Source organism: Aythya marila (assembly GCF_965140915.1).
Source record: "Aythya marila genome assembly, chromosome: 2".
Classification (NCBI taxonomy): domain Eukaryota; kingdom Metazoa; phylum Chordata; class Aves; order Anseriformes; family Anatidae; genus Aythya; species Aythya marila.
The window spans coordinates 139,369,920-139,380,722 of NC_139043.1; positions in this window are offsets into that span (position 1 = coordinate 139,369,920).

Sequence of the window (10,803 nt, forward strand, 5' to 3'; positions counted from 1 at the left end):
CTTTTCCTCCCCTAACACTTCGTAAACCCCTCACATTTTTTTTTTTTCCTCTAACTTCTTCCTGAATAACTTATTTTCAGGTGCTGCTGCAGATGTCTGCTCACCAAGGACACCAATTAACTTCCCATAAGAAGTTAATTAACCAACCATAAGAAAAACACTTAGCATGGGGAATTAAATGACATTTCCAGCAATCTTTTAGGATGATTCGAGGTAGGCATACCTATTTCTTTTTGTGAGACTTTTGTTTCTCTTTAGTGACTGTAAAGGGACTCTAGACCACCATCTTAGATTTCAGTGTACAATCTTAGATTTCTAAATTTGATAAGATGAATCTCACTGTGGGTTGAGAATGTACATATTATCTGCTAAATGCATTTGCTTTCATTAATTTTGTACATTCTGTTGTCTCCAGTGAGATCTTTCAGTGCTCTGCAAAGCAAGCTGCTATCTCATTTGATAGAAGTTGCTGTGGGCCTGTTTATGACTGAGCTTATGAGGCACAGCTTGACCACCCAGGCACAGATTTTTAAGGGAATGAGACAAGTGATCAAGGGGTTCAGTTCTATCAGATGGCATTCTTGTAGTTTGAAATAATATCTACAATAACCTTAACAGACTCCCTTTAACAAAAAGATAATAAGAGCAAATGTTTCTTAATGGGAAATTTGAAATTAAAAGCACAGGAGTAGGTTTCTATCACAGTGTGTAGCAGAATGCTGTAAACTACACGAAACAGATGAAAAATTACTGTGTATTGCGAATGAATAGCCTATAATGAATGGACTGTAGAAATATTTCTATTTGTCTGGCTGGATGAATAATGTGGTAGAAATCTAGTTGCCAGATATAATTTTACCTGACACACGTGCTTTGTTGTAAAATCACCATTGTGGAGACCAGCTCCCTGTCTGCCAGACAGATTTTTTTAAAGTTAAATTGAAGTGACTGACTCTGTTGCAGATAGCTGTAGGCTACGTTTCTACTTCCTAGTAAAGGACTGGGAAGTAGAGCACTACCATAGCAAAAAAGCAGAGTGATTGCACTGGTAAATGAGTTGCTAGGTTTTCTTATGTACTTGGGCCATTCTTTCTTTAAAATAAGTAAGTAAGTAAATAAATAAATAAATGTTAGAGTTAACTTAAATTTCAGTTTAATTTAATTCTGAAATCTCTGGAGTAAATAACACCCCACCCCTCCACCCTCCTTTCCATTTTTGACCTGGAAATCAATCAGCAACTACTTACAAATAGCAGCAAGTAACCTGAATCTCTATTAATGTGAAGTGAAGTAAGACGTGTGCTCGTTAGGTCTATTACCATTATTGACAATGAATTCTAATGCACTTATGATCAAATACATGGCTTTAATTATAAGATTTCTTTCTAATTTTGACTCCAAGTATAATGTGCTCACTTATTAACTCTGGTATTGATCCAAATCCCATTGCAGTAAGAAGGGGAGTATTTTGATTGGAGTAATACGTATCTGGTATTGACTGCCATGGCTCCACTCACTTCCATGAAGTCATGATGACTCATCCAGCAGAGGATGTGCTCACTTTTGGAGGCACTGAATGAGGGATGGGTTCTGCAGCTGACTATAGGCAGATGGCCTCATATAGACAATATTAATTATGAGATCACATGTTGGCACTTAGTGATTCACAGTGCTCACTGTCCTTGTTTTAGCTCAACTGTTCCAGATTCCAGATGCTGTGGGCATTGTTTTCATAACCTCTTTAAATCAGAACAGGCTTGAAATTCTAAGTTGTGTAAAAATGCCCAACTCTGTCCATAAATTCAGACCAACTATGTAAGCTAGAAGATGATCTGACATACAGGTATTGCTATGCAATTCAATTTTTGTCTTTCAGCTCTTCCTTCTGCAATAGACAAGTATGGATTATGCTTTTATTATTCCATAGCATATCAATTACAGAAACAAACAAACAAACAAACAATAATTATTAACAGTCAATGCTCTTGTTATATTTACTTGGCTTTCAATTGTGCCATTGTTCCTGTTAGTCATTTTAGCTTACCTTTTTCTTTGATTGCTTCTAAGGGTGAATGACTAAGTAATGACAAAGACTTCCTGCACTTCAGCTCCCGCCAAAAGCAAAGTTTAAGTATGAATGTATTTTTAGCTTCAGCTTTTGACACGAAAGCTTCAATATTTACAAGTAATGCTTTTAAATAACCTGCATATCATTGTGTTTCATTCAGAATCACAACTCCCAGAGAACCCTAAACAACTTTCCTTATAATCAAGAATGTCTGTATAATCAAGAATTTTTGAAAATCATCCCATGTTATATAAATCAGCCAAATTTCTAGATGAAGGATGATTGAATGAATTAAAAGAAATACCTCAGGCTACTGGAATACATCTTGGTCCTTGTGCCTAATATGTTCATTTACATATGAGGTAAAGAGTATTAAAGTCCTGACAAATTAACAACTTCATATCCAGACACAGTATATTTTTCTTGCCTTGCTAACAGTAAAGATTCATATTTCAAATACTTTCAGAGTGACATTATGAATTCAGAAACTTATTGGAAATAACCAGTGAATCATAAGACTTTGAAATAAATGTGTCATGTCCATACTGCATATTCTATTAAAATAAATAAATAAATAAATAAATAAATAAATAAAATTGCAAAACCAAGGCTATTACATGTTTAAATATAAAGAAATGGAGCCTGATACCTGTTATATATATATCTCTCTCTATATATATAAATGTATATAAATGTGTGTATATATATGTATTGAGAATGAAAAGAAAGTTAGAAATTCAGATTTCCACATAGATTCGGATTTTCATTTTGGATACAAGGAGGATCTTACCTGAATGACAGCTACTGATGACACATTTGAGAATAACAGACCTTTTCCTTGGAGGTCAAACTGAAATATTTCCATATTTCCCCGTGGAGTTCTCAGAGGCATTGGGAGGGTGTAATTCCCTCTGGAAATCCCCATGGGGACATAATGGATCTCCTTGTCTTCAGGATATGAAGTCTTTGGATCCTTGACATTGTACAGTGTTATAGACTGGTACACAGTGAAGATGTGATGTCTGCTTCCTCCTTGACCTCTTTTTTCTTTTTCTTATCAGACATGTTCCGAGGAAGGAATCCTTTGTACCAAAAGAATCTGGATATAGCACATGTGTTTGCCTGCTGGCATCCCAAGAAGTGTTACCTCTCTCCCAACAGAAGGCTCACACTTTATAGCTCCTGGAAAGTAACATGTTTGCCTTCAATAAATAACATGCATTTTAAAGAAAGCATCTGGATAAAAATTGTGCTTGGCTTTTTAAAATATAGAATTAAAAAGAAATTGTATTAAAGAAAAGTAGTGCAATAATAGTAGAGTTTGCTATCATAGAAAAAATCAATTTAACTTATATAGGTGGACTTCTATGGGATACATACTATAAAATCACACTACAGAATTTTCCAAATAGAGAACACAGGGACTACTGAGGGAGTGGTAGAAGATATCTCATTAATGAAACAAAGGCAGCAAATAGAGATTTAAAAAAAAAAAAAAAAAGTGTAGAGATTTTATTATAGTGTTTGGCAATGTAGTCATCAATAACAGCAGAAAATGCTAAGGGAAGGAACGTATGGAAGCATTAGAAACAGGATCAAGTTATACGCTCTGGGAGAAAACAGAATCCAGGATATAGGGAGGAGATACCTAGGAATGGTAATGTCAGGAAAGGTCCTGAAGAAATAAAGACCATTAAATTAGTTATCGGTCCAAGAAAGAGCAGCTTTTACAGGAATAGAAATATTAACAGAACATATTAAAAATGTTTATTTTTATATGACACATTTCTAGGCACCTAGTGAACATAATATACAGATGGACACAAGAATGTTTAGTGATGGGTAAAAATAATAACTGAGGGGCTATTTTACAAGAAAGTCAAAGTCCTATAACATGGCTGAAAAGTAGCTAACAGGGAATACACTACTAGTCTGTCACTAAAGTATGAAGTCAACCAGGAGCACAGCAAAGTTTTATAGCATAATAAAAAGAGTTGTAAAAAGGAGCATAGGGATCAAATTATGAAAAGAAAAAAATTGACTGAATAATCAAAGGGGAGATTTATTATCCATGGGAATGATTTCACAAAAGAAGCAATAGATATTCTGTTGCTAGGAAAATTTAAATAAAAGTGGACAAAATACTGGTGTATTTACAACAGACAGAAGACTTGTAAAAATATAGATTGAATGGGTTAAGAGTTACATAATTCATGTTTGTATTCTAAATTACACTGGCATACATAAGTGACTCTTCTGTGTCAGTCTGCTAAATTGCCTGCCTAAAACAAGCTGATCAGAGTCTACTCACAGAACCTGTTCTTTGAACTAAGGTGGTTGTATTAAGATTTTAGTAGTTATTTATTACTTCTCTTTCTACACATCATCATGTACACATCTACCCTTGCCTGTCCACTGAGGCAGACATTCCTTACATGTTTTTTGGGAAATAGAATATCTAAAAATTAACTCAGGGTTTATGAAAATCTTTACCACAACCATTTAAATGTTTTTGTGTTTTGTTTTGTTTTGTTTTGTTTTTCACATGATTTCCACAACAGTCACAGTGCTGTCATGTACAATGCATATGACTATGAGTCATAAATATGTATTTTGAAAAATAAAAGCATGACTTTGGAGAAGAACTAGCTGAGCCATCTATTCTACTCTAGTCCAAATCTAGTCCAATTCCCACAATTGAAAAAAAAAATAAAATAAAAACAGACTTTATTTTATGAAAATGCACAAAGCCTCTGCTCCAGACTCCCTATTAACATCCTACAAAATACATGCCAAAACTTTATGATACACTTGAGGCCTGGACAGGAAAAGAAAGCAATATGAATGGAGAAAGGAGTGTCAGGGCATGGCCAGTTCCCTCAGCTTTCACTGAGCTTCCATTAGGCTCAGGTGAGGAGAATACATATGAGCTCACTTTGTAGCTCTAAGTTTTCCATGGTAACAAAAATGGCAGATATCCTTGGTTAGGACTCGAATGGTTTTACTTCAAATAGCAATGATGATGTCTTTCTCACACAGTTCCTTTTATATATTTTCATATTTTATAAAGCAGTGTCCTTATTTTAGATTGAAAGCTGAAATATCCAAATTCACATACAGCAGTTCAAAAGTATTGTCAGGAACAAACTTAGGTCTCTTGGATCAGTTTTCAACAATGGTAAATTGTTGTGGTCCCACAGAGACAGCAGAGGTATAAAACAAATACAGTAATTTATTTCAAGTGAGGATCAGTGTCAGGTCTTGCAGTCCCATGTCCTATTCACTAGCACTTGTTGCCTCACTTAATGACAGCAATCTCCAGTATGTTTAGTCTCTAAGGAAACATGTAAAAAACATATGCTACTCCTGCCTGTACTATATTTGTTTTGCAGACAGAGAGCTGTAGTCTTCAGGGCTGCTAATGCTTATATAGCATTAAAATTCACAACAGAAAGTCTCTTCTGCTTCATTTTGCTCCTCATCACTCTTTTTTTTTTCTTCTTTTTTTCCTTTCCTTTCCTTCCTTCCTTCCTTCCTTCCTTCCTTCCTTCCTTCCTTCCTTCCTTCCTTCCTTCCTTCCTTCCTTCCTTCCTTCCTTCCTTCCTTCCTTCCTTCCTTCCTTCCTTCCTTCCTTCCTTCCTTCCTTCCTTCCTTCCTTCCTTCCTTCCTTCCTTCCTTCTCTTTCTTTCTTCTATTCCCTTTAATATACTTTCTGTCACTGAGATATCTAGAACATATCTAGTTGCATGGAGAGTGGGCATTGACATGTCCTGTGTGGCTGAAGAATTAAGGGGGAAACATCTGGAGCAACTTCTATATCTTTTAGTATTTTCAAAAATAACTGATAAACTACACTGCAGCCAGAATGTTAGGGCATGTCTGTTAACTGGCTGAAACAGTCAAAACAGACGTTCCTCTTCAGAACATCATCTGCATGTGGTCCAGGGCAATTGGCTCTGGGTGTCCCAGCTTGAGCAGGGACAGATGTCTCCAGAGCTCCCTTCCAGACTCAACCATTCTGTGATTCTGCGTGATCCTGTGACACCCTATTTACCCCTTCTAATGAATGTTAAAACCTTTGTCATGTATGAAAGCAGATGTTAAATGGTTATGAAAAATACTTAGCGACTTGTCTGTGACTATTTTTCACTGTTGCTTGAAGAGATAGAGACAAACGTGTTTTTCTTGCTGCAGGCAATTATGGCACTAGGCTCTTGAGCAGTGTCTAGGTAACAAACAAAGCTTATCACTCATCATTATTTCACCTCCTAACAACATGAAACCTTTCTGCAGATATTTATTTTAAGCTCTAAAGGTTCTCTTAATAAGACATAAAAAGATGTACATAAATAAGACATAAAAAAGATGTGATTCTTATTTTCAGAATAAAATGCTTGATGTCTTGTTTATAATGATGGGTCCATAATAACTGAAAAGGAAACACAAATACTGAATGCTGTCATGATGGCATGCTATGGTAATTTTTGTGTACTCTTAGACAGTATAAATGTAGCTGCTTATAAGTTTTTGAGAGCAATAATAAAAAGTGAAGACAATGATGCAGGACAGGTAAAACTGTGTCTCCTAGCTAATCACCTCTAGAAGCATGGCTTGATTTTACTAGAGTTCTTAATATTGAAATACACTGCATACCCGAGGGAATGATCTCCATCAAGTATTCTTATGTTGATAAAACAAAAATATTTCAAATTAGTACTATCATACTCTTCTTCCCTATTACTGTCACAACCTTCCCATTATACTTATCTGCAGTAAATCCTAAAAGTGAATTGTGTTGCTGTAGGAAAACAATTTATCCAGTGATAATGTCCCATCAAACACAATTGGTTGGCAGCTTTTATGCTGTTATTTCAAGGACAGAAAGTTGCCTTATTCTCAATGTGAATGGCCTCCTGCCAGGTATTGTCTGAATGAGATGGAAAAACTACAAATTAGTATACTGTCTTCTTTATCTCTCTGTTCTGATATGGTTAGGAATAGATGTGGAAAGCAGGCATAGCAGGAAGGAGAGGTAGTAGGAATGAGCGTGGGATGCAATTCAACAGAAATCTGATGAGACTGGGTGATGCAAGGGATAGGAAGACTGGACATGGAACCATTTAGACTGATTAATTGGGTCTGTAGTCATCAAATATAATTGCCAAGAGATGACTGTTCCTTGAGTTATGTGAAAGAAGCTGGTATACTTGCTAACCTCTTATATTGTACAAGTAATTCTCAGAAGTCTTAAAAACAATGATGAAAAACAATGATGAAACTGGCAGTAAAGTAAGATAAAAATAAAATGTTTTTGGAGAGTAACTTAAGTTTTTATAACTGGGTTAATTGAAATCACCTTTAAGATGAGTGGCTGATTCTACTGCTTAGGGGAAGGAAGAAATTGAAATTTATCTATGATAAAAAAAAAAAAAAAATCTTAATTTTCATGAGCAAATTAATGAATGGAAAAAGCCCATACAACTTTTGCAGCATACTAGATCATGGAGTAGTATCAATACCACAATAAGTATCAGGGAATTAATCAGGTATACCTCAGGACCCTTTAAACATTCTACAGACACTTTCTATTTGTAATGCAAGCCATCTTCTGCCTATAGCATAGTGCAGTAGGGGTGGATTAGAGGGCATAAATCAATCTCTGCCTGAAATGTTAGAAAGCTGCTTCTGTAGACAACCAGGGCAACTTTTCAAGGAGACTATGTTCTGCTCCCATTTTCAATGGCTACTGAACACAAAAAGCTAAAATGTCTGACCACAAAAAAAGAAATGTTTATCCTCTCCCTCATATTTATAACTTTAACATTAAATAATAAAAAATAATAATAATAAATCCATCTGAATAACTCCACAGAAGAGTCTCTGTGTGCTGTCATAGATACTGAATGGGTTATTCTGGTGTGCACAGCAAAATACTGAGGTTTATCTCAGTATCTGCTGGCAGCTGATAACCTGTAACAGAAGCATTCTAATCATGGCAGTAATTCAAATAAACAAATCCTAAATGTGTGTAAAATATCTTCTTCTTTGTCATCCCCTGCTTGTAAAAATAACCAGCAATCCAGCTTCTGTAAATGTACTGTTATAGAGCATAATGGTAAAAAAATTTGAAATAAATTGTAGTTTTTCAGTAACTGTATTTTTCAAGCTTAAATTGTATTTCTGTTGTTCCATAAACTGAAATACTTTTCAGTGTCTTTTGTCAGTCTACTACATTACCCAACTTGCTAGTCTTAGTAACAAATATTGATTTATTTGTGATCATTTGTTGAAATTGAGGACCATTAATTAATAAATTAAGTGTTAAACTTCCAGGCTCATGTGCCTACTTGTAAATCTACTCATGCACATATGTCATGATTTATTATAACATTTAAAGTTTAAAGTCCACGTGTGAAATGGATGTAACAAATTGGAATATCTCTAAATAATAACTGGTTAAAAGCACAGTCTGTGAGACAATGGTTGAAGATATTTATTTCTGCAGTGAATTTAATGCAGTGAATTTCTGGCTCACCAGAAGGTGCCAGTGTTGGTCCATAAAACCAAGAATCTTGTAATTGCATTTCAGTAAATTCTATGATACTCATTTCTGTGGAAACTAAAAGCACAGAGTTCTGGTGTCAGAGGAGGCGAATAATGAACTCTCAGGGTAGAACACAAAATTCAAGAACAAATACAATACTCCACAACTAATCTAGAAACAAGATTAAAGATGCCTTGTAGCTTTTTAAATTGATGCAAAAATAATATTGTCTCCATGAAGAAAAGATGGGGCAAATGGTAACTTGTAGGCTGCACTTATGGAAGATATTTCTCTCTTCAGCATGTCCTCTCCTTCCCTCCTTTCCTTCCTCCCTCCCTCCCTCCCTTTCTTCCTTCCTTCCTTCTTGTTTTAATTCATGTGGAATAAGTATGGAACACTACAGCTAAGAAGATTTAGTGAAGTGCTGAGTTGCAATTGATTTTAGCTCTTGAATATGTTACTAAAGACAGACATCCAACTTTGCACAGCATTATATGTAAAGTGGCTTTTCTTCCTTTTCCTTTTTTTTTTTCCTTTTTTTTTTTTTATTAGATCAAAGAACAAATGTTGAGTTCATGTCTATAAAATTGTTTAAACGTAGGATGTACTAATTTTAAACAATACTCTATGTTTATTAGCAGATGCTTGTCCAGCCACACAAATAAATAGCACAGGAGGTTCTGGCTCAGTATGAGGGGGCACTTTACTGTGTCACAGGTTGCCCAGAGAGGTTGTGGAGATATTCAAAACCTGCCTGGATGCCATCCTGCGCAACATGCTCTAGGTGATCTTGCTCAGCAGGGGGTTGGACTAGATGATCTTCAGAGGGCCTTTCCAACCCCACACATTCTGTGATTCTGTGGAGTCATAATGTCACACTCTCATATACCACTTTTATACTTACATGCCTGAACAGTATTTGTAACATTTTATAGTCGTATAGCTTCAAGAGCAATTGTTCACTATACCAGCCTATATTCTACTCTCAGACTTTATCTTTGTTAAAATGTTTTTTCCTCTCCATGCATCAGCAGAAAGCTGTCTGCTTATTGCCTGAATCACTAAGCTTTGCAGTGCTACTTCAGTCTAAGTGCTCTGCTACCTTAGTGAAGCATGCAGTGAAAATACCTAGATACACATACAGATGCCTGAAATTTCCTGTGGTTTGGAGTCTATCATGTAGGCTGCCATAGAGTCTGACAAAGGCTGTGAATTGCAGCATGGAGTAACAGCTTCATCATGAATTTATTCCAGTAATTAGACTATCACAGCCACCACATGTCATTTCCCTGATTAAGAAACAGGAGAACAAGAAGCTGTGAAGAGAAGAGAAAAGTACATTCAGTTCGTTTTCTCAGAAACATTGAATAAACCATAACAAAATATATCCATTTCTATATCCTTGCAGTTAAAGAAATAAGATGCTGTGAAAATAGCTGATAATGATTAAAAGAAAAAAACACCCCTACCAAAAATCAAAACAAAACACAAAAGACAAACAAGTAAACAAAAACAAAGAAACAAACAAACAAAAAACACAAATCTAAAATATATATCTGAATGCTCATGAACAGAAAGGCTGAAGGTTGAGCTGGAAAGCTTGTTTAATTTGATAATACAATGTTACAGAAAGCAGTATATTTTTTCCTAGACCTTTCTGAAATCAATCGGTTAAATACTAAACATCCTGGGTCAGGTCATTTCACAACTTTGATGCAAGAGATCTGAAGAGCAGCAGGTGGCACCTTGCTTTGTTAGTGCTGAACTAATGGCCTCAGCATGGTATCAGGGGATGTAAAATGACTTGAGGAGCCTTCTTTCAAATAAGATGTAAAACTGAAGTCCTCAGTAATTAGCTTTCTAAAAGGATCTTAAGAATGACCTAAACAAATTGCTTCCTGAGTTGTCCTTTGATTTCCTATGTTAATGCACAGGTATATCTAAGCAAACCCCTGGGTGTGTTTGTTGGTTTACCACTAATAACTTCTGACAAATACCAGCTGGCAAATTTTGGTTAAATTTGACAGAACAGTAAGGTTCTCAAAATCCCCATGTATTTCATCTTACTAGGTGTCCAGGTAAGGAGGAGAGACCCCCATCAAAACCTGAGCAAAGCTAAATCACAGGAAAAAAAAAAAAAAAAAAAAAAAAAAAAAAAAAAAAAAAGCCTTTTGCTCTTACTAGACACCAG